The sequence below is a fragment of the Peromyscus maniculatus genome, chromosome 14 (genome assembly GCF_049852395.1).
Source record: "Peromyscus maniculatus bairdii isolate BWxNUB_F1_BW_parent chromosome 14, HU_Pman_BW_mat_3.1, whole genome shotgun sequence".
In the NCBI taxonomy this organism is placed as follows: domain Eukaryota; kingdom Metazoa; phylum Chordata; class Mammalia; order Rodentia; family Cricetidae; genus Peromyscus; species Peromyscus maniculatus.
This window is the reverse complement of record NC_134865.1, coordinates 86,860,946-86,886,008: the sequence shown is the minus strand read 5'-3', so window position 1 is coordinate 86,886,008 and position 25,063 is coordinate 86,860,946. Positions and strand designations below refer to the sequence as shown.

The 25,063-nt window shown below is 41.4% G+C and overlaps 2 pseudogenes; both read left to right on the top strand.

Annotated features, from left to right (window-relative positions):
* Window positions 1–4,263: 4,263 nt before the first annotated feature.
* Window positions 4,264–4,728, top strand: LOC102921840 (Ig heavy chain V region 3 pseudogene; annotated as a pseudogene).
* A 16,624-nt stretch (window positions 4,729–21,352) lies between these two features.
* Window positions 21,353–21,803, top strand: LOC107400117 (Ig heavy chain V region 3-6 pseudogene; annotated as a pseudogene).
* The last annotated feature ends 3,260 nt before the right edge of the window (window positions 21,804–25,063 follow it).

Here is a 25,063-nt window from a genome sequence, read left to right as displayed (position 1 = left end):
ATTCAAACTACCACAGGAGTCTTTTAGATAAAAGACACTATATACCTTCAGATCTGGTTCCAATGCCCTGAGAAGACAATATGGATTAGGCATTGTAGAATGAAGGACCTCCACTCATTTGTTAAGTTCCTTTTGGTCTTGGACTGGGTGAAATTCAGAAGAACTAGGCTTTGGGAACAATAACAGGGGCATATTCCATAGAGAAAAACAGGGAACAAGCATCCCTACATCTTGAAGGAGATTGATATGTTTGGTAATCTTCTGTCTGGCCTAGAGGCTTATAGGATACTGTCTTATTCTTAAAGATAAAGCAGAGCTGATTAACTGAATCACTTGTTTTTCCCAGCACTGGTGGGTGAGTCTCAGCCCAGATTGTTGTGATCTCAACTTTCTATTGCTCTAGCAATGTGGAGAATAAGTTAGTGGCTTAAATTCTGGGATTCTCAAAATTTGATATTCTTCTGATAGAGAGCAGGTTATCAAAATTGCAGGCATTGGACAGTTAGGTTTATTGAGTCCCCAGAAAAGGTGATCTTTGGCTTTTAACATATGTAAGAGGTCTCTTCACACAAGAGGATATGGACAGTAGGATATAAGAAGAAAGGAATGGGTTACAGTTCCATTGGTTAGGTCTATGTCCAGGCCTGAGTTTGAGGGGAATCCTTGGATCTTCCCTGTCATCCCCTAGATGCAGGTCTTATTTTCAGTTATACACCACCAAATGCTCTGTTAGATATAGTAGTCCTGGTGGCTACCAAAAATTTAGTATGTTTCCCTTCAACTTTAAGAGTCAGCAAAAAAAAAAGAGTCAGCATCAGCTCCCAGGGATCCAGGGAAAATTCATGGCTTTGTTGTCATGGTTTCATCATGCCTCAGCAACAGCTAAGTTCTAGGTCCCTTCTCTTTCCTTCTGATGAGGACAGAAACTCTTCAAATGTTCATTTCCCCTACAATAGCTACATTGGTCCTTCTCTAATCTTGGTCTTTCTTTAGCCCCAGAGATGGATTTATATCCTTCCTTTAGTAGCCAAAGTTGTTGAAATTTCCTCCTATTATTGTTATCATTATCTTTCCATTTCCTCCCTTGTGCATGGGCTGGGGGTTCCCTCCCTAAAAACACATTCTGAGATATCTCTAATTCTAAGTTTCCTTCCAATGCCTCTAGTTTTTGCAAATCTCTTGTTATATATGAGGATGACTGAGAAATTAAGGCAGTGATTAGGGTCCTTTGATTCTCAGGTGCCTCTAGATCAATAGGTGAATAGAGGCAGTAGGCTTGGTACAGCCTCCTCAGAAAAGCAGACCCTTGAACAGTCTAAATTACTTTAGAAAGTTCTGTGGGCTTTCCAGAAGCTGCTCACAGTCCCTATAGCAGAGTCTGGCAGTATCTGGTCAGATGGTCTTGATCATCATCTGTGCTGTGGTCCTACTGTAGTGGAGCATAATGGAAAAACAGCTTCAATTATGGCAGTATTTTGAGAAGGCAACTCATCTTGACCTAGGATGGAGCATGTATCTTCCTAGAGGATGCAGGCTTATTCCTCAAAAGTAAAGATAACCTGTAAGAGTTGATGGCAGTCCTCCCATGTGTGGTTGTAAGTTACAAAGATAGTATTTATCTTTGTATTTATGGTATTTATCAGATTCTGTGGATCCTCAGAGAATGGGGGATTCTGAATTTTCCAACTATAAGGGTCAGTGGTTGAAAAAGATGCATAGAAAGAGACTGTCCCCAGCACCCTTGTTCTCTTCCTGCTTCCTACTACTCCTTTGCTTTATTCTGTAAGGAGGGAGTGACTTCATGGAGGGGCAGGAGAGCAGGAGGATCGGGGGTAGCTGAACAAAGTATTGGAGGAGGATTCTTCCCTGCAGTGAGTGCCAGCTTGGGTATGGGGTGAAGTGTTAGGAGGTGGACTTGCTGGGCACAATGTCCTAGCTGGAGGCCAGAGCAGTGAGTTTGAAGTGAGAGATAGATTCAGAGTGTCAGAATATGGCCAAGGTTATTTTTCATCTTCAGGGGTCTGGAAAACAAGATAGAGATGCTTGGCTCCTGAAATTAGAAGACTGAAGGGAAGAATTTGGGATTGGAGAATATGGTTTCTTAAAGTTGTGGGGGGTGACATTTCTTAACCCAAGAAGGAGAAGTATCAAGGAGGTCTACTCATGTAACAATATAAGGGAGCTGATCCAGATGTTCATTGTTACAGACCCTATGGAAAGAATAAGCAAAGTTAAAGTTGAAAGATCCCTCTGATGGCCAATTGATGCCCGAGAAGGAAATTCTTGTGAGCTCACACAGGATGCAAAGCTTTGAGGGTTTTAATTGGAAGCCAAACCCTGCAACTCATTTCCTGAAATCAGAGATGTTGTCCATCATATAGTAGAGTAGGGATCAAGACTTAGAAGAAGATTGATTCATGACATTGGTGAGAACAATGGCCACACTGAGGACAAAATAGACACAGACAAAACAAATCATTACTGAGTTCAGATTCCCAGTTCTTCCACAGCTCCTGAACTCAGTAACCAGATGGCCTCGGGTTATCATTTCCAATACAAACTTAAGAATCCAGTTGATACAAACTGCGTAAGCACCAATGTTTACTTACTAAATCAGGGTTACCTTACTATGGTAGGTGAGAACAGAAACTTTACCAGGCCAGGATGGAGGAGGCCACAGCAAGATTGATGCTGGGCCAAGTTTATTGTGAACAATCAGACTTTTATACTCTTATCAAAAAGAATAAAATGGCAGTTACCCAGATCAATAAAATGGTAGTTTCCAAGATACAATGACGTTTGCAAGTTATACAGGGTTTAAAAGATTAAGTCTAAGACTAATTATCCTGTCATGCTTTCAAATGCTTGTAGACTTCTAGGGAACACACAGAAACAAAGGTGTGTTGAAAGTGTCACTGCCTGAGGGAGTGATGCAGTTTCTCAGGAACTGAGAAGCACACAGAGCCTCAGGAGCCACAGACTCAAACCTGAAACACTATCACGTGTGCTTCTCAAGGTAGCTAGACCAGGCAGACTCCATGATTCCCTGCAAAATGCAATCGATCTAGCAAAAACAAGATGCTTACTTTTACTAGATATAATGATTTAGCATACCATAATTCTTTGTAGTGACTCTGTAATAACAGTGTGTAGTGAAAGAGCTGGATCCAATTGCCATCAGGGAAGACCGTGGTATTGAGAGGAATATTAGTAACAATAGAGGCACAACTTCAAATCAAACTCTGACACATATGTTCAGTTTCTCCAGAAAAACAAGAGCCATTTCCTCTACAGCTGAGCTCTGCGAGGACTGAAGTAGCACGGATGTATTACTGCTCACAACAGACAGTGAAACGTGAGTGTAAATCATGACACGCCAACTTGCAGGGGATCTCAAGACCAGCAGGGGGCACAATGGAGCCAAAAATCAGCAGGAGAGAAAAGAATGAGATGAGCTTAGAGGACACATCAGCCTCTGTGGACTCCTTTTAAGTCTGTTACCTGAACAGCACATATTGCAGTTGCTTTGTAAAGCCTCCAATTTTCAAACACAGAAAAAAAAATCTTTGTTAAATATTGCACATATTTTTATTTTCTTGTTTGTTTTTATTAAATTTATTTATTTTTGATATTTTTTTCATATAATGCTTTCAGATCATGGTTTCACTGTCCAGTTCCTTCCTGATCCTTCCTCTATCCTTACCACTCAACTACACAAACATTATCTATAGAGACAGCAAACAAATAGACAAAAAAAGATAAAACACAGCAGCGCGCGTGCACGCACACACACAATACACAGCTGAAACCTGCTGGAAAAGCAAATATCAATTGTTTGCATATGAAAGAAGATTGCAAGTACTCCTAATTTAGGAGTTTTTGAAACTTCCAGGCATAATTATTACCACCACGTGTGATACAATTTTGTCACCAAGAGGACCAAATATCTCAGGTTGGGATTTGATTTTTAATTTGAGTGAATAGGCCTTGATGTTATATCCACAGAATCTGCATAGGTCTCAGGGATGGATACTTCCTCAGACAGGATAAGAATTGAGACCTCAGCATCTTGCTGTCTGAACTAGGATTCGTCTACCTCTTTTTTCTATAAATGGTCTAGGTCCTTCCTTATCTAAGAAACACCCTGCCTCATGAATATTCAAATCATGTGAGTCTATACTGGTAAAACTGGGATGTTCACACCAAACAACAGCATATAATCGGTGTCAACTCCATAGTCACTGAGCACACAAGGTCCTCACTATGGATCAGAGCTGGATCATCCTCTTCCTGGTGGCAGCAGCTACATGTAAGGGGCCCCCAAGTTCAAGACTTGAGGAGGGGCCATATACTCCGATGACAGAGACATCCATTCTGCCTTTTCTTTCCACAGGTGTCCATTCAGAGGTAGAGCTGCAGCAGTCTGGTCCTGAGCTGGGGATACCTGCTTCCTCAGTGAAGCTCTCCTGCAAGGCTTCAGGCTACACCTTCACTAGCTACTATATGCACTGGGTGAAGGAGAGGCCTGGACAGGGCCTGGAGTGGATTGGATGGATTAATGGTGGAAGTGGTGATACTTACTACAATCAGAAGTTCAAGGACAAGGCCACACTAACTGTAGACAAATCCTCTAGCACAGCCTACATGCAGCTCAGCAGCCTGACCTCTGAGGACTCTGCTATCTATTACTGTGCGAGACAAGGACACAGTGTTGCAACCACATCCTGAGTCTGTCAGAAACCCTGGGGGAGCAGGAAGCTGCCCTGGGACTGAGATGACAGAGATGATTAGCCCGCAGGCTTATTCAGAAACAATCAATCTGAGTGTCCCTTTTGCCTGCCTTTTCCTCACAGTACTGTAGTGCCTTTGTCAACTTTTCTGAGAATTAAGTGAAATCGATTCAAGATTTCCCCTACAATACGCCATACCTTGACTGGTTCTTTATCAGTGATCACCTCCATTGACATGCTTTTTTAATGAAGCAAAAATTTAAAAAAAAGCTATGTCAATATATTATAATATAAATATCTTTAAAATATAAGAGACAGAACTTTTGCTGGTGTATCTGGGAATAAACTATTATAAGAATTTGGACAGTAAAATACAAATAAACAGTATCAGGGCAAACAAAAAGCCCTTCCAAAACTCAGTTTGATGTACCCAACATCACACCAAATACTTTGCTGGAAGTTGTCCCCATAGATTTGTGGGGAGTCACTTTACCTGTCTTCAAAAAGCTAATTTTCTACACTTATTTATAGGTAAGTCTAATTGAATTGCTTTTGGTAGTAGTAATCAAATTTCCTATTATTTTAGTGTTATGCGTGAAGCTGAATGTCACACTGTAGAATACTCAGGGTGTGGAATTTGCTACTTTGGGCTCCTACTCAGATAATATTGGGGCCAGAGCAGTATAATTTCAAACTGGAAATGTAAGAGGCCTGTTCATGTCATCTGGAGCCCTGTGTACTAATTCTCCTATAAATTGCAATTGGATTGCCTTTGACACAAGTTCTTGATAGACATTGACTGGACACCAGTGTATGGTGCACAATACCCCTCCCTGCTCCACATACCATTTTTTTCTGTTTTTAGAGACAGCAAGGACCACTTAAGACTTCTCTTGATTCTTTGCTCTATTATAACTTGATGTGTCTGAATCCAATCATTTCTGTTTTTGTTTTCTTTTAATTAGAAGAGTGTATATACACCTTAACTGTACAAATGCTGAATGTCAGGAATGGATATAAAACACTCATTGATAGCATGGCCACAATCTGACCATTTTTATTAAAGCAACAAGAACAAGAACAATGACAAAGTGGGATTCTCTGGTTTAAAAATTTTTTTAACTCAGTTCAAGTGAACAAGTTGTATAAACAAGACTCTGTGATTAGAAAATTCAATTTGTTCCCCATCTGACTGGCTCCTCTCACATACATGAGCATCCTCAGGTTGAGAGTTGGGATGCCTGTCTTTCTATCAGTATGTTTATTTTCCTTCTGGAATGTATTCTCACAGTTCATCATCCTTCATTATCCTCTGAGATTTTCCCAGCAGATCACATGAGACTCAGGAAGTGTCTCCTACAACAGGTAAAGGTGAAAAGAAATTCCTTGTCTTTCAAGGCCTAGTGTCCTCCTGCTGTCCCCTTTGCAACGTAAAGTGTCAACACCATCATGAATTCTCTTTTTCAACTGTAAACCACAGAGCCAGAATAGAAAGAAAAGAGGGGTGCCCTTATCTGTGAATTCTGGAGAACCATCAACAGAAAGATTAAAATTGGTATGAATGTTGAGTAGTTGTTAGATGTGAACTGACTGAACCCATGCAAGTTTCATAGGGCTGACTTCTGTGGGGACAGTCTGGATTTCTCAAGGAGAGACAAAGCTTCCATCCCCCACAGAACTCCATCTTTTTGCTTCCCTGACGGATCACAGTAACAGAAAATTCCTTTTCTGTACTGTACAGGATTATAGATAGACTATAAAACCATCTACAAACATTTCAGAGCAATCCCTACATGAGAATGAGATTAATCAGCTGGAGATCATGTCCTGTCAAAGTAAATAGAGAGGGACACAGTCCAATATTGGATATTATGATTTTCAGATGACATCACATTCATATGATCAATAAAACTGCTAGATATTTTGTTATCATGGGACAGCAGAAAGGAAAACCAAATAATTATTTGTGCAAAGCCTTAGGAGCAGGTGCAGAGAGGCCATCAAGGGTGTTTCCTGATTCTACTCACAGAATTTAACCACATACAAGGCCCAGGAGACCATCTCCTATGGCAGTTAGAACCCTTGCCTAGAAAATTACGAGATCTGGCATGCTGAATTTCAGTTAGTTCCTAAAAACTGTCATTCTCCTGGGAATGCTACAATAACAGAAATGACCAAGTTCAAAGGTTCTCTCAATCCCCATGAGTAAAGTTTATCTCGTAGTAGAATGAATTCCTCTATTGAAAAAACTAGGGCCTGACAATCTTGTCTCAGAGAGAGACAATTTCAAGGTCATTTATACTGAGACTCATCCCAAATCATTATGGAGAGTCATATGCTAGGGAGGGGACAGTATAGAGAGCTGAGTGCAGCCGCACCCCAAAATGGCGCCTACATCCTGTCCCTGCCTTCCCGCCTGCGGGACAGTTGGAGGAAATCAACTCCATATTTGGCTTGGCATCATGACATGGCTTGCTCAGGCAAACGTGTACCAATTCAATAGCCCCGCGTGGCATAAGGAGGTTGGTGGAGCAGGACCTATAAAAAGTTGGGACGGAGCTCCTCCGGGGTAGAAGACGCTTGCTAACGGCCTGAATAAACAGCTTGAAGAAGAGCTCGGTGTTGCGTTTTCTTTGCTGATCGAGGTGGTCGCGACAGGACGGAACTGGAGAGATGGAGGGACATAAGAGCATAGCCCTAGAGTGGAGGCTCTAGATTACTCTTCACCTTTTGGAACTCACAGACATGGTTCTTTTACTGCTTTGAGTGTTTAAAATTAGTGACCTAATGTAGAGGAGTGCCTTTTTTTGCTTTGAAAAGTAGGAAAGCTGGAAAGTTTCACCTAAGAGTTAGAGAAGCATCATTGTGAGAAGTGATGTTTGGTGTTGGTTCAGTTGGATTACAGATTTCAGGTATTTGTAAAAGGAAAAGGGAATCGAACAATCCAGGCTAGAGCCTTCTATGGCTACTATTTTAGTGACCTCAGCTATGGGCGAAGAAATTTTGGAAAACAAACGGACTATAGATATGGATTACTGATATCAAGACAAACATAATTCATCAAGCAGCACAGTATGAAGGTGAAAACCAAGGGATCCACAGTCTCTTTCCTAATGCCATGGTGAATGTCAGCCCACATGACAGTCAGTGACCTATGAGGAACACAGAGAACCTGCAGGGTGGGCACACTTTAGACACCAAGAGTCTCTAGATTAACTTCTCAATATCTCCAAGGTATAATGAAGAAAAGAGATAAATGTATGAGCATTATCTTGTGAATGTGAAATGACCATTTTTTTCTGCTAGGATCTGGGCAAATGATTCTTTAACAATGATAGGGGCACAGCTGATACAAACCTTGTAAGCACCAGCACTTACTTAACAAGCCAGGGTTTTCTGATTATGATCATTGAGTACTGAATTTTATCCAGGCCAGAATTGAGTGGTCAGAGCATAGCTGAAGCTTTGATAAGCTTATTGTGAGTAATCTGTCTTTACATACACTTATCAGAATGTGGGGTAACTCTAACTAAACAAGTTAAAGACCTGTATTACAAGAACTTTAAGACCCTGAAGAAAGAAATTGGAGAAGATGTCAGAAAATGGAAAGATCTCCCATGCTCATGGATATGTAGGATTAACATAGTAAAAATGGCAATCTTACCAAAAGCAATCTAAAGATTCAATGCAATTCCCATCAAATTCCCTACACAATTCTTCACAGACCTGGAAAGAACAATACTCAATTTCATATGGAAAAACAAAAACAAAACAAAAAAAAAAACAGGATAGCCAAAAGAATCCTGTATAATCAAACAACCTCTGGAGGTATCACAATCCCTGACCTCAAGCTCTACTATAGAGCTACAGTAATAAAAACAGGTTGGTAATGGCATAAAAACCAACATGTGGGAAAATGGAACAGAACTGAAGACCCTGACATTAATCCACACACTTATGAACATATGATTTTGACAAAGAAGCCAAAACTATACAATGGAAAAAAAGAAAGCATCTTCAACAAATGGTGCTGGCAATACTGGATGTCAACATGTAGAAGACTGCAAATAGATCCTTATCTGTCATTGTACACAAAACTTAAGTCCAAGCGGATCAAAGACCTCAACATAAATCCAGTTTCTCTGAACCTGGTAGAAAAGAAAGTAGGAATTAGTCTTGAATACATTGGCACTGGAGATCACTTCCTGAATGTAACACCAGTAGCACAAACACTGAGAGAAAAAATAAATGGGACCTTTTGAAGCTAGAAGCTTTTGTAGGGCAAAGGACATGGTCAACAAGAGAAAGTGACAGCCTATAGAATGGGAAAAGATCTTCACCAACCCCACATCTGACAGAGGGCTGATATCCAGAACATATAAAGAACTCAAGAAATTAGACATCATAATACCCAACAGTCCAATTAAAAAATGGGCTATAGAACTAAACAGAGAATTCTCAACAGAAGCTCAAATGGCTGAAAGACATTTAAGGAATTGCTCAATGTCCTTAGTCATCAGGGAAATGCAAATCAAATTGACTCTTGAGATACAATCTTACACCCGTCAGAATGGCTAAGATCAAAAACACTGAAGACAGCATATGTTGGAAAGGATGTGGAGCAAGGGGAACACTCCTACACTGTTGGTGATAATACAAACATGTACAGCCACTTTGGAAATCAATATGGCACTTTCTTAGAAAATTGGCAATCAACCTCCCTCAAGACCCAGATATACCACCCTTGGGTATATACCCAAGGAATGATCAATCATACCACAAGGACACATGCTCAGCTATGTTAATAGCAGCATTAATTCTAATAGCCAGAACCTGGAAACAACCTAGATGCCTTTCAACTGAAGAATGGATAAATAAAATGTGGTACATATACAAAATGGAGTACCACTCAGCAGAGAAAAACAATGACATCATGAAGTTTGCCTGCAAATGGATGGAACTAATAATAAAATAATAAGAAAAAAATAATCCCGAGTGAGGTAACCCAGACTCAGAAAGACAAACATGGTATGTGAACACTCATAAGTGGATACTAGATGGAAAGCAAAGGATAACCAGACTGCAACTCACAACTCCAAGGAGGCTACTTAGTGAAGTTGCCCATAAGAAAGACTCAGAGATTACCCAATGACGGAGAAATGGATGAGATCTACATGAGAAAACTGGGGGTAGTAGAAGAGAGAAATGGAGGGCAAGGGTCGGGGGAAAGAGAGCTTAGGGGAGCGGGAGTCCCAGCTGGATCAGGAGCAGAGTGGGAGAATGGAGAAGACACCATGATGACTGAAGACTCCAGGGGAATAGGAAGAAGCAGAGTGCTAGAGAGGCTCCCAGTAATCCACAGATATACCTCCACTGTAGACTACTGGCAATGGTCAAGAGAGTTTCTGATCTGACCTACTCTGGTGATTGGATGGCTGAACACCATGGCTGTCATGATAGAACTCTCATCCAGTGTCTGATGGAAGTAGATGCAGAGATCCACGGCTGAGATCCAGATGGAGCTCCAGGAGTCCAATTGGTGAGAGAGAGGAGGGATTATATGAGCAAGAGATATTGAGACCATGATTAGAAAAAACACAGGGACAAATAGCCAAACTAGTGGAAATGCATGAACTGTGAACCAATGGCTGAGGAGCCCCCATGGAACTGGACCACGCCCTCTGGATAAGTAAGACAGTCAATTAGCTTGAACTGTTTGGGAGGCACCCAGGCAGTGGAGCTGGGACCTGTCCTTAATGCATGAACTGGCTTTCTGGAACCTATGGCCTATGCTGAGACACTTTGCTCAGCCTTGGTGTAGGGAGGAGGGGACTAGACCTGCCTGGGCTGAGTCTACCAGGCTGGGCTGACTCCCCAGAGGAGACCTTGCCTTGAAGGAGGTTGGAATGGGGGGTGGATTGGGGGCAGGGAGGCAGGAGGACAGGAGAATCCATGGCTGTTATGTGAAATTAAGTTAATTATAAAATAAAAATATTTTTTAAAAGAGTATAAATAGTGTAAATTCGGTGTAAGTCATGATATATCAATCTGCAGGGAAGCTGGAACATCCTCTTTCTTGTGGCAGTAGCTACAGGTAAGGGGTTTCCAATTTCCAGACTTGAGGAGGGGCCATGTACTCAGGTGACAATGACATCCACTCTGCCTTTCTCTCCACAAGTGTCCACTCCCAGATAGAGCTGCAGCAGTCTGGGGCTGAGCTGAAGAGGCCTGGGGCCTCAGTGAAGTTGTACTACAAGGCTTTTGGTTACACCTTCACTGACTACACTATGCAGTGAGTGAAGCAGAGGACTGGATAGGACATGGTGTGGATTGGATACATTTTTCCTGGAAATGGTAATACTTACTATGCTCAGAAGTTTCAGGGCAAGGCACACTGACTGCAGACATATCCTCCAGCACATCCTACATGGAGCTCAGCAGCCTGACCTCTGAGGACTCTGCAGTCCATTACTGTGCATGAGACAGAGGGTTGTAACCCACATCCTGAGTGTGTCAGAAACCCTGGAGGAACAGGAAGTTGCCCTGGGACTGAGATGACAGAGAAGATTAGCCTGGAGACTTACACAGAAATAATCATCGAGTGTCCCTTTGTCTATCATTTTACAGCCTTATAGGGTCTTTGTCAACTTTTCAAAAGAACATTAGAGAATGAAATTATGCTGATTCAGGATCCCCCCATTGTACACAATACCTTGACTAGTTCTTTATCAGTGACCACCTCCATTCACATGCTCTTCTTTTGAAACAAAAGATAACAAACTCTGGCAACATATTAATATTAAATATAAGAGATTAGAACTATTGGTGAAGTAACTGGAAATATACTATAATGTGATTTGTCCAGTAAAATACAATCAAAAGTATCAGGGCAAACTAAAACCACTTACAAAACTTAAGTTTGATATACCTAAAACAACACCGACAAGTACTTCAGTGGAAGTTGTCTCTATAGATTCATGAGGAACCACCTTACCTCTCCTCCTAAATCAGTTTTATATATTTACTTATGAGGAAGTTTAATCCTGAATTGCTTTTGATAGAAATCAAAATTGTTATTGTTTTAGAGTTAGAGATGTAGCTGCTTGCCATGCTGTGGAGTCCTCAGGATGTGGAGTATGCAAACTTTGGAAACATTTTGGACTCCTTCTCAGGTAAAATTGGGGCCAGCACAGTGGGATTCCAAACTGGGAATGTAAGAGACTAGTTCACGTTATCCAAAGCCCTGTGTGTTCATGACCCTGTTTCATGAATTTGGACTGTCTTTGTCTCAAGTTTTATTTTGACACCAACTAACACTGAATGAACATCTGTGTATGGTGCATAACAATCCCCCTCACAAACAAAAACACACATAAAGCGAGAGAGAGAGAGAGAGAGAGAGAGAGAGAGAGAGAGAGAGAGAGAGAGAGAGAGAGAGAGAGAGAGAGAGAGATCACCTTTTGTTGTTAAAGGCAGGAAAGTCAATTAGGACTTCTCTTGATTCTTGTGTCTATTATAACTCTGACATCTCTGAATCTGATCATTTCTGGTAATGTATGCTTTTTTGTTTTTGTTTTGTTTTATTAGTTAGGAGAATGCACATACACTTTGGCTATACAAACACTGAATGTCAGGAACAGAAATAATACTGCCATTTATAACATGTCTAAAATCTGACTATTTTGATTTAAACAATAGAATAGAAGATATTTTTACAGAGACCAGACTATGAATCAACAAATTCTTAGCACACTGCCAATATCTCTAATCACCAGAGCAGTGAAAACTAAAGTCACAAGGTGATGTCACCTTCTACCTGTGGATGTGTTCAGGGTGAGATGTGTGTTCACTTCTGTGACTGTGCTGATGGTTAAACAAGGTTCCATGTTTATGAATGCTTAGCATGTGAGACCACAAATGTGTAGCTGTCTCCTATCAAGTACATTTTCTGAAAATAAAACATGTATCCATAGTTTATCAGGAACTAATAAAATGAAAGAAAATCAAAAGTGTCCCCATCACAGTGAAAAGGACATTGAAACTTCACCAGACATGTCTGACTCTGACCAAGAGCTGTCTCAGGTGTCCAGCACCAAGAAGCACAAACCCAGGCACTGGGATAATACACCAGATCTGAGATTCATCCAGAAATGTGACAGTGTGTTATGCCTTTTAAATTGTGTGTTTTTTTAAAAGGAGACCACATTACTAGATATAATGCATGTCTTGTGTACAAAATATATGAAATGGATAAAATGTGGTGAAACTTTAACCAGAAAAAGTATATAGAACAAAATCATAATTTCAGCCAGATCTTCCCGTCAGCACTAAACACAGACCACTCACCATGGAAATGGGACTTATATGTTTTTTTTTATTATTGCTCTTATAAAAGGTAATTTACAGGGAAAAGCTTCCCTTTGTGTAAGAGGATATGAGTAAGAGGGATAATGGATATATGTGACAGATGTTTGACTATAGTTCTCCATGTTTTCAGGAGTCCAATGTCAGGTATAGCTGATAGAACATCAGGAAAGCTTGGTACTGTCTGGAGGATCCATTAAACTCTCCTGTGCAGGCTCTGGATTCACCTTCAGTAATCCCCAGGAAAGGGGCTGGAGTGGATAGCAACTATAAAATATGATGGAAGTGCAAGATACTATGCAGAGTCTGTGAAGGACCGATTTACCATCTCCAGAGACAATTCTAAGAACTCATTGTACCTGCAAATGAGCAGTCTGAGAGATGAAGATACTGCCATGTACTACTGTATTACACAGTGAGGAAAGGGAATTATTAAGCCAAGACACAAACCTCCCAACAAGGTGTTCAAGTCCAGCAGGGGGCACTGAGCACACAGGTCCTCCAGGTCAATCGAAGAAGCAGCAAAGGTACATGAAAGGTTAAAATACTCTATGGTGATTTCAAATCATAGATCACATTTTCCAGGATTCCCCTATACAGGCATAGCCTCTACTAATCTTTGAAATAAATAACTCTCTAAAAAAGTCTGTCTTCTGATGTACACATTTAAATACAGAACACACTCTGAACAGAACAAAATACTGAGCATTACCCAGGAAAGATTTGACTCTGCTATGAGTACCAGGATCACATGCTGAGGAAGCATGGAACCAGCCTTTAGTTTTAAAAAAAATGAAGTTGGGGGTGAGGGAGTATTTGATTTCCCTAATTACTGAAAGGCATGCCATATGTTCCAGAAAAAGCTGGGAGAATCCAGGCCCAGGTGTATTGTGACACCATGACTAACAAGTTGACAAGTGCTTTCTGAGTAAGATATGCTCAGAATATTTGTTTTAAAACAATATTATTGGATATACTATCAACAAGGCCAACCACTATATAGAAGTCAGGCAAAGGTATCATGTGCTTTTAACCCTACCACCTGGGAGGCAGGAATCTGTCTGGATCTCTGTGAGTTCAAAGCCACACGGGGAACAGAGCCAGGCATTGTGATATACACCTTTAATCCCAGCCCCCATCCATAGAACTCTGGAGGGTGTACATACAGACAGGATGTGACAGAGCTGGGCAGGAAGAGGAAGTGATGTAGCTGGGCTGAGAGAGCAAATGGGAGAACAGAATAGAAAGGCATAGTGGGTAGACAGGAAGTAGTTCATCTTTGGAAGCTGCAGAGTTGGTGAGTTGAGGTTAGCTGTGGCTTTCCCTATTTCCTGGTCTCTTAGGTTTTTACGCCTATATCTGGCTCTGTGGTTTTTTTATTTAATAAGACCATTTAGAAATTCATCTACACTGTGCACCTTGATGAATGAATGATGCTCAGGTCTAACTCTGGGTTCCAATGGGAGAGGCCTGTTAGTCTGCTCCCCCTGTGCTGCATGCAAAAGCTTACCTCCTCAGACTGTGGGGTGGGGGATGCGTTGTTCACTGCGGACTTATATGGCATTGTCCTTCCTTTAATTAATTACAAGTGTTACCATGTAATCCTTCGAGTACAACCAAGGAATAATTGAAAGGAAACAAAATAGTAGAAAAATATGGGCAATACAGGTCTTAAGAGTTGCTAGAAATTTCACTTGAATGTCTAAAATAGTGTGAATACAAATAGTTAATATGCTATCTTTGCTGCTGAAACTAAGAAATCACTAAACACAGGAAAGGTCACTTTTTCACAAATTCTTAGTGCCTTTGATTTCCTACATTTTCCATAAAGTCCCATGCATACATCAGTAAAAGGTGCATATAGAAGTCCTTTGGATAAAAATGAATCATGGTATTTTAATGACACATCAGTAGATAGTATCATTTTCCATGAACTGGACAAAGCTGCCATTGTGGACAAGGATAGGAACTTTCATAGTTAGGGAGCCAGAGCAATGTGAAGATTGGGGAATTACTGTTGAGTGTTGGTGTCTCCCTCCTGCAGAGAACCTCCCTTCTCTTTCCTCATTTTAACATTCAGTCATTTATCTTGTATGAGGGAGGAGCTCAGAAGCATCATGGTAAGTGATGGAAGTATAAGCAGGAGGGTTGTAAAATCTATCACAGCAGGCTTTTTATAACTACACACATCATCTAGAGCTTAAGAGCTTAGCCCTGTGGAGTTAAGGCAATGCAAAGGAGCTCATTGACAAAAATCACTGGAGCTGCATGGGAAAGGACCCATTCCCACGTTCTCCACCCTGTGAGAATTTTACTGACTGACATTTTAAAGGATCAAATATGATCATGCAGGTTCCAATCCCAACCTCAATCACTGTAACCTTTGTCACTCTGCTTCCCTGCTGTTCTGACTGAAACTAGAGTTTTCCTGCCTTGCCCACAGTTAGGACAAATCTTTGTCACCAGCCAGTCCCACAGCCGCTCAGACCCAACCAAGTAAACACAGAGACTTATATTGCTTACAAACTGTATGGCCGTGGCAGGCTTCTTGCTAACTGTTCTTATAGCTTAAATTAATCCATTTCTATAAATCTATACCTTGCCACATGGCTCGTGGCTTACTGGCATCTTCACATGCTGCTTGTCATGGCGACAGCTGGCAGTGTCTCTCTCTGTCTTCCTGTTCTTTCTTTTCTCCTCTCTGTTAGTCCCACCTATACTTCCTGCCTAGCCACTGGCCAATCAGTGTTTTATTTATTTATCTATCAGTTGCAATTGGACATACAGACTACCCACAGTGCTTGACCCTCAGAAGGAACAAGCAGGGCACAAAGTGCTCCACCAGACAATCCTGAGCTGATGGCTTTGTTAATGGATCATATACCCAAAAGACAGAGAGAGCATCCCAAGCATGTAGAATGTGAAACTCAATACAAACGCATAAAGGGGGCTCTTCCCTGATTTGTTTATAAAACCTACACAGTTATCTCCTAAGCTTTTGAAAGGCCAAGAATGAATTCATTCTGCAGACAGACAGCAGTGGTGCTTTGAGTAACTTCATAGGCTCTTCCAGTGATAGAAACACAACCATTACACAAATGGCTAATAAACTTTTCTTACAGTTTTCAACATCTTTTTGTTGTTTTTGTTTTGTTTTTATCTTTGGAGACAGGGTTTCTCTGTGTTGTTTTGGTACCTGTCCTGGATCTCCCTCTGTAGACCAGGCTGTCCTAGAACTCACAGAGATCTGCCTGGCTCTGCCTCCCAAATGATGGGATTAAAGACGTGTGCCACCACCGCCCAGCTAGTTTTCGTCATCTTGACCCATTAGTGAATTGCAAATTTAAAAAAAAATAGAATTAGATTTCATCCCTCTAAGAAGGTCATTTATTAAGGAAACAAATGACACCAAATGTTGATGATTAATTGGAAAAAGGGTAACCATAACATGTGGTTGGTGAGAGTGTGAAATGTTGCTGTCCCTATGACATTTTTTCTGAATATCTTCCAAAAGCTAAAAACAGAAATGTCATGTGGCCTAGCTACATCACTCCTGGGCAGACACTGAAGGACTCACTACTGCAAAGATACCAGATCTTTTGTATTCAGCCTTGCCTTCTTCACTGCATCTCAGAGCTGGAATCAGCCTAGAGGCCCATCAGCTGATGAATGGACAATAAAGGTGTGATTGAAGCCTGTCTTCTCTACTATTGAGAAACCTGCCTGACAACATTACAGAGGTAAGAGCCATTATACTGTATTTTTTTAAATAAATTTGTGTTTACTGTGAGAGTTGGGTTGCTCTCTGTTTCCTGGAAACTGACTTTCCCCAACCTATGACCTTGATTTGTTTTTGAGAATGCTCTGACCCTTCCTGACCCTCCCTTAACCCATCTAATCAAATGGTGGGTGGCCACTTGATGTCCTTTTCAGGTTTTTTGTTTTTCTTTATTGCCCCATTGTCTCCCTTCTGTTAAACTACAAATAATTTTACTCCTTAAAAGGGGCCCAAGGGATATATTTGGGGCTGATCTCTTTAACATGACTTAGGAGGCAGTCACTGACCTGATCTTGGGTGCACACCAATTATATCAATCTTGCTTCAAGTTTGGATGAAATTGTGGGTTTGGTCTTAATTCTTGCCATTGGAATTAACACTATCTGTACAAGTACTCATGATAAAGTTCCTACTTATTAAACTTCTTAGCTCACTCATGGTATATCCAACAATCATACAGGATAATTCATTACATTTCTAACAAAACAGTAGGCATATTATTTCTATTGCTGATGACAGTGATGATCCCTAGTCTGTGATCAGAAATGTTGTATGCATTTAAGTGATACAATCTCCATCAACTCCTGTACTTATTCATGTGCCTTTTTTTAAAAAAATGAATTTTGCAGGGTCAGAATTGAAAACCTTGATTCACATGAGAGAGTTTTAAGACTTATGGGATTGGGGTGGAAACGGTAGATCTCCTGTAGGAAAACAAAATACTTCAGATAGTTATGAATGCATGTGAGGACAGCTAGAAGGGAAGATCAAAAGGGGAGTGTGAGGAAAAGGGGAGCAATAGAGAAAATAAGGGGAGAGCTAAAACTTAGGGCCATTTGAGGGGTAGTATGGAAACCTAACACAGTAGGTGATTCCAAAGTAGAAATGAGCTGTGGGATGGTCTGTATGTCAAATTGCTCTGATTGTTCAACAAATAAAACACTGACTGGCCAGTGGCGAGGCAGGAAGTATAGGCGGGACTAACAGAGAGTAGAAAAGAAAGAACAGAAAGGTGGAAGGGTCACTGCCAGCCTCCACCATGACAATCAGCATGTGAAGATGCCTGTAAGCCATGAGCCACGTGGCAAGGTATAGATTTATGGAAATGGATTAATTTAAGCTATAAGAATAGTTAGCAAGAAGCCTGCCATGGCCAAATAGTTTGTAAGCAATATAAGTCTCTGTGTTTACTTGGTTGGGTCTGAGCCGCTTTGGGACTGGCTGGTGACAATGATATGTCCTGAATATGGGCAAGGCAGGAAAACTCTAGCTACAAATGGCACCCAACGTGTTGGCAAGTGTTTCCACATAAAACCTGAGAAAAAAAGATTCTAAAATGGAGCTAAAAACAGTTCCTAAGTTGTTTCTCTCAAGTTACTGGCAGCCTGTGTGTTAGAGCTACTATGGTGGGTTCCTGGCATGAGAATTCGACCTGCAGTTTGGCTGGAATGAGGCCTCTGCAAGTGGCACATTAAGCTGTGTTGTGGATTTAACCTTTGCTTGTACAAAACAAAAAGAGGTTTCTGGGCTACACACTGCTTTGATAGAAGCATAGACCCACTATTTCTGAGAGTTGATGGCTCCCAGAGCTGGTGGAAAACGTACCACCGCCATATTGGGAAGCTGGAGTGGGCAGAGCCAGCAGCCATACCTCTGTTTCAGTCTTAGAAGCCTGCAATTTAAAGCAATAGGCTCAAGGTATTATAAAAATTTAGCCATGTAAAGATGGCTATCACACAGAGAATCTGGATTATTTTCTCTTTGATATTCGTAACTGAAGAAAAACATTTGATTGCAAAAGCTGTTGAGTTATGCCAAAATGTATATTTTAAAGGTACCTTGACTGCAAAATTTGGATGTAGGGATATGTTGTTTTGGAAAGGAGACTCTGCTTTTGTTCCCACAAAAAGCCAGAGGCTATGGATTTGTTCTAGATTAAGATACATCAGGTTTGACCAGCCAAGACCCCCTGAAAGGTCTCTGATGACACCAAGGCCCAGATGATCCAACATCCAGAACCGTTTGAAGGCAATTGGCTCAGACGATACACCCTCATGGACTACTCCATAATCCTAAAATTTTCTTTGTGTCCTCATAAGATACAGCGCCCCCCTCCAGCAGGAAGTAGTAAGAGAAGCTACGCCCAAATTCCCAAATTATATGTAATTTTACTTTGTTAAGGTTAAAACTTTCCTTTTTTAAAAAAAAAAGGAAGTGTCGTGGGACTGGCTGGTGACAAAGATTTGTCCTGACTGTGGGCAAGGCAGGAAATCTCTAGCTACAGAAGTGTAATACCAACACAAGCTACAACTCCTTGGATTTATAATTGTATCCAGCTTCCAGGTATGCTAGGTCAATGATGGAAATTGCTGTGGGAGTAACTAACAATATATGAGTTGACAAATGGTCCATATAAGAAATAGAACCCATGCTTTACTTGATTGACCAAGATTCTCAGAAGAGATAATCCAAGAACCTATGGTAAAAATAAGTATTATTGTTCTATAAAAAGAAGATTGCGCTGGGTGGTGGCGGTGGTGGTGGCAGTGGCAGTGGCAGTGGCAGTGGCACACGCCTTTAATCCCAGCACTTGGGAGGCAGAGGCAAGTGGATCTCTGTGAGTTCGAGGCCAGCCTGGTCTACAAAGCAAGTTCCAGGAAAGGCACAAAGCTACACAGAGAAACCTTGTCACAAAAAACCAAAAAAAAAAGAAAGAAAGAAAGAAAGAAAAAGAAAAAAAAGAGAAGATTGCAATAAAATTACTCACAATGACATTCTGCTACTTTCAAAGATCAGTGCCTTACTCAGCCATTATCAGAGAAGCTTCCTTCTGCAGCAGTTGGGGACACATACAGAGACTCACAGCCAGAAAATATTCTGAGAATGAGTGACCTTGGACCACTCAACACTATATGAGTTGTCTTCGTCAAATCCCCTCAGGGCTCATGGAACACTGAAGAAGAAGAGGAGAAAGGGGTATAAGAGCCAGAGGGCATAGATGCATCAGGGAAATAAGCTCTACACATGAACAGGACAGTTGCACATACAAATTCAGAGAGACTGAGATACTTGCACAGAGCCCATTGAGTCTGCACCAGATGGGGTCCTAGAGCTGAAAGGAGAATTGGACACAAGCACCCACCACAACCCCTACGCTATCTCCAATTGATAACCACTTGCATATGAAAAGTTAGTTTTCTCTTAGGGAGTCTCACTGAGGAAACCAACTTCATTTCCAGCAGTAGATGGTCATCAGATATCAAATTCAAATACATTTTTGGAGGTTCCTTGTCTCATAATATCACATGGTTTCTGTTGTTTTTCTTATTTATTTATTTATCTCTTATCCTATCCTACATTTTCTTCACATATGTAGCATGTTGTGTTTACATCAGGAGGTCTCTGCATCCGCACCTGTCCCTTCTGCCTTTCCTTGGGTTCTTTTCCTTCTGTTTGTTTGTCCTGTTCCAATCTGTTAGTTTTTGTTTTGTATCACTTTATTTTATTATTATTCATTAGACGGTTGCTTGTTTTCTAAAGAGCAAGACTTTGTATCTGGATGGGAAAGGAGGCAGAGGTCTTTGGAGTTGAAGATGGAGGAGAAACTGTAATCAGGATATATTATATGAGAAAAAAAAGGTGTGCCCATAGGTTAAAAACTAATAGAAAGATGAGAAAAAAGGGAAGGACTCATATTGTGCCCAAACACTGACACATGTTACAAACTTCAAGAGGAGTCTCAGTATGTAAAGAGACCCAAGGCAGGAGAACGTCCTCTCTAACTTAATTCTTAGTCTCTGTGGTTGGGGTATGAAATACCTGCTCCCATGATACTGTCAATGTCTAACCCTGGTGGTCTGTGAGTCAGGACAGCATAAAGAATAAATGGGGTCCCTGAGCAAGGTTCATGGTGTGCATGGTTACCAGCTCCTTCTCTCAGCAAGTGTTTCTTCTACATTGCACAGTGTGTATGGAGTAAGAAGTAGGTGTGGACCCTGTGCAACAATATGACAATGTACCAATTTTCAAGGAAAGATTGAAACCCATCTCATGAGTGGAAAAGAAGGAAAAGCAGGAGTGTGTGGCCTTACTAATCAGAAAGGCAGTGCTCAGGAACCTAGTGTGAAAAGAAGGTTGGCACTGACCTGAGACAGCAAAAGAACAGCATAAGAATGGAGGTGGGGAGGTTGGACTAGGAAGTTCAGATTGATCATTCCAAGATGTGTTTCCTGGGATCCCTGTGGTCCCCATGCTCTCTTACTCCAGACTCATACTACAGGAAGTCTGACAGAGTGATGGCCATAGTGTAACAACCAAGCAGATTTAATATCCACCCTCCCCATTTATAAGGACAAGGTTGACCCCCCCCATATGCAAATGCATCTTCTAGCTCTAAGTTAAATCCCCTCCTGAATTGTGGAAGCTCATATCTCTCTCACAGGAGGCTGACCTCTGAGGAAAAGGAGGTATAGCCTAGAAGATGACACTGTTGGGTCTTCTGTACCTGGTGACATTCCTTCCTGGTGAGTGTTACCATTTCATACCTGTGTCCATGAGGGGTTGTGACAACCTGTGATTGACAGAATTGTCTCTTCTTGTCTGAAGGTATCCTGTCCCAGGTACAGCTTCAGGAGTCAGGACCTGGCCTGGTGAAGCCCTCTCAAACACTGTCCCTCACCTGCTCTGTCACTGGTTACTCCATCACCAGTGATTATACATGGAACTGGATCAGACAGTCCCCATGGAAGAAGCTGGAGTGGATGGGGTACATAAATAGTGCTGGTAGCACCTACTACAACCCATCCTTCAAGAGCCGCATCTCCATCACCAGAGAAGCATCCAAGAACCAGTTCTTCCTGCAGCTGAACTCTGTGACCACTGAGGACACAGCCACCTATTACTGTGCAAGAGACACAGTGAGGAGACTTTAGCATGAGCCAGACACAAACCTCCCTGTAGAGGAGCTCTGGACCAGCAGGGGGCGCTCAGCTCTAACCAAGCACAGCAACTCTAAGACTTCAGAGCTGGAAAGAAAAACTCCTGGTTTTCCGTTTTTGCTTCTCACTTCCTAAGGGCAGAGGGATTTGGCGGTCTTTTTTTTCTAAAGTCACATTTGCTTATTTCTCACAATTGCTCTCAAGATGGTACACATGGTGATATTTATTTTTTGTGTTATGAATCTAGTCTTTATCAGTGGAACAATCTCTGGTCTCAGAAATATTCTTAATAAAAACTTAGCTTTTAGAAACTCATCTGACCTTGCCATCACAGTACTTGTCCCATTAAAAAATAAACTCTAGTTTGGATTCTCCATACCTTTCGCCCTCAGATACATCTATATGTCAGAGCTCTTGTTACAGTATTGACAAAAAGCAGTTGCTGTTATGCCTAAGGAACACATCACAGACTTAAGTTGGAGTCCACACATCACTGCTGCTGTATTGCCCTCTCTGTAATGAGGGGCAGGAATTTTATGAGGTCAGCTATGCATGGCTAATATCTAAGCACTCTGATTTAAGGGAGTTACTCCCAGAGTTGGAATATTTTTCATGAAAGGTAAACAAATTAGCATTGAGATTAAAAACATCATATTAAACAAGTACCATGTATTTGCACTGAGAATTGCTATTTTTTAAATATGTCAGTGAAGTATCTACCTGTGATATAGAAAAGAACTAAAAGTTATGTGTGCAGACATATTTGGGCCTGTACCATAAGTGCTTGAGCTATGATTGGTAATCTCCTCCTACAGACTTTCATGAGATTGGAAACCTAACACTGAAACATAGTACCTCATCCAAGTGGTAAAATAAAGTCAGAAGAATAAATGGCATTATAGTCTGTGCTCCCTATTCAGTTAACAAGATTCACATTCAGTTCTGTGATGCTTTGTCTAATTCTGAATGGCCATTAAGGAAATTCTAGACAATTCCAACATGAGAGAAAATGTGTAAAAATATCCATAAAACCCTCAGAATCCTAAAACCTGTGGCACAGAGTACATAATGTAGGAGTCCCTAAAACCCTGCACTGCACAGCTGTATCTCCAGTGTGTTTCCCTAAGGCCACCCACAGCCCAAAGATCAGGCATAAAGAACTAGGGACTCCCAACCCATAGAACCATGGAGGCTATATATATATAGCATGGAGGTCCCTAGGATGACGGTGGCTTATAATAAATTTCGGTTTTACTCAATTATTGAAAAAAAATAGCCAAATGAATGGAAACACATGAACTATGAACCAAAGCCTGAGGGACCCCCAGCTGGATCAGGACCTCTGAATAGGTGAGACAGTTGTTTGGCTTGATCAGTTTGGGAGGCAACTAGGCAGTGGGGACAAGCCCTGTGCTCATTGCATGAGTTGGCTGTTTGAAACTTGGATCTTGTGCAGGGACACTTGGCTCAGTCTGGGAGGAAGGGACTGGACCTGCCTGGACTGAGTCTACCAGGTTGATCGCAATCCTCGGGGAAGGATTTGTTTGCCCTGGAGGAGGTGGGAATGGGGGGTGGGCTAGGGGTAAGGGGAGGAGGTGGGAGGGGGGACAATAGGGGAACTCGTAGCTGATATGTAGAACTGAATGGTATTGTTAAATAAAATAAAATAAAATAAATAAATAAAAGAAAAAAAAAGAACCAGGGACTCAAATACTAGATTTCCAGAGATGATGAAGTAGATGGACATCCAGCCAGGCCAGCCAGGACTGACAGACTGTCGTCCATTGTGAGGATTCTCTAATGATGGCCCTGTCTCCAAGTAAGCAGTGCAAAGTGGTCATGGGAGGAAGTCACAGCCAGGAGTTTGAACAAAGGAGAGGAGGCCATCTTCATGTTCATAGAGCAATGCCTGGATGGCAGGATCCACATCATTTCTGATTTGTCTGGAAGTGCATTAACAAAGTAAGGATCTAGAAAATGTCCCTGACATCTGTGCCTCTAGTTCTTCTAGGAAACATGAGAAAATCACTATATCTGGGAGGGACAATTGACCTGCACTCTGTTTCCTTTTTAGCTCTCTAGCAACTCCCCCAAGAAGAATAACACCCAGTCTCAGACTGAAGGCCAAACCCTGGCTGAAGTGCCCTCTTCTCCTTCTCTCCTGAATCTCCATCAATGTATGTGTGTCCTGCAACTGCTTTTATGCCTGGTGGCTATTCCTTGCAGTGTATTTCACAGTGTTTAAGGAAAGGAAACTGTGCTGTGGCCCATAGTTTGTGTTCACTATTCTCAGGTGCACTATCCCAGGTGTAGGTGAAGAAATCAGGTCTGTTCTCATAAAAACCTTACATACTCTGTCACTCACGTATACTGTCTGAATTCTATGTAAACAACCATTATATTCACTGGGTCGAACAACATCCAAGAAATGGGTAGAATATGTTGTTATAATACTGTGGATGATTGAAGACACAGGTTGTAATTGGGACTTCAACGCCAGTGTCAGTATCGGTAGGGCTACCTCCAATAAACAAGTTTCTTTAAATCTGCATCATCTTCCATGTCTTACTCTACCAGAGACATGAGAGACTTCAGTGTGAACTCAGAGGAGCTTGGCACAATAGTAGGCACTTAACAACTACTGAAGCTACTCAGAACTACTAGATGCCCCTCACTTCATAGGCAGTTCTGAACTTCCACCTTGGGTTTCCTCACAAACAAGCATGTAGTGTGAATTCTAATTGGACTTAACAATGAAAACCCAGAGTCAAATATAGGGATAAATGTTGAAAGATCAGAGACACAAATGAACAGCCAGCTATAGTCAACACTTACCTCACCAACTCCTCAGCCTAAAATGAGGTGAGCTCCTCTCTCCACCAACCTTATACTCCTCTCTCTGTCCAGCAATATCACTATCTGTTTCCTCCTTCCATGTGCTGGGATTAAAGTTGTGTGCCACCAAGACCTGGCCTCTATGGTCAACTAGTGGCTAGCTCTGCCCTCTGATCTCCAGGCAAGCTTTATTTGTCAGAGCACAAACAAAATATTACTGCATAAGCATATGTCTGTTTACATTTTAGAACATGTGGTTTCCCCTTCCTGTTAAAAAGAAACCTTTAGAGACCCTTTGCTATGACATAGTCTACGGCAATAGCTGTTTGCTTAATCTCTAATGAACATATCGTTATTATGCCATGGTACATCTAAGATATCCATTTGCAGCATGCTATCAAATTTAATGAACTTTCTAT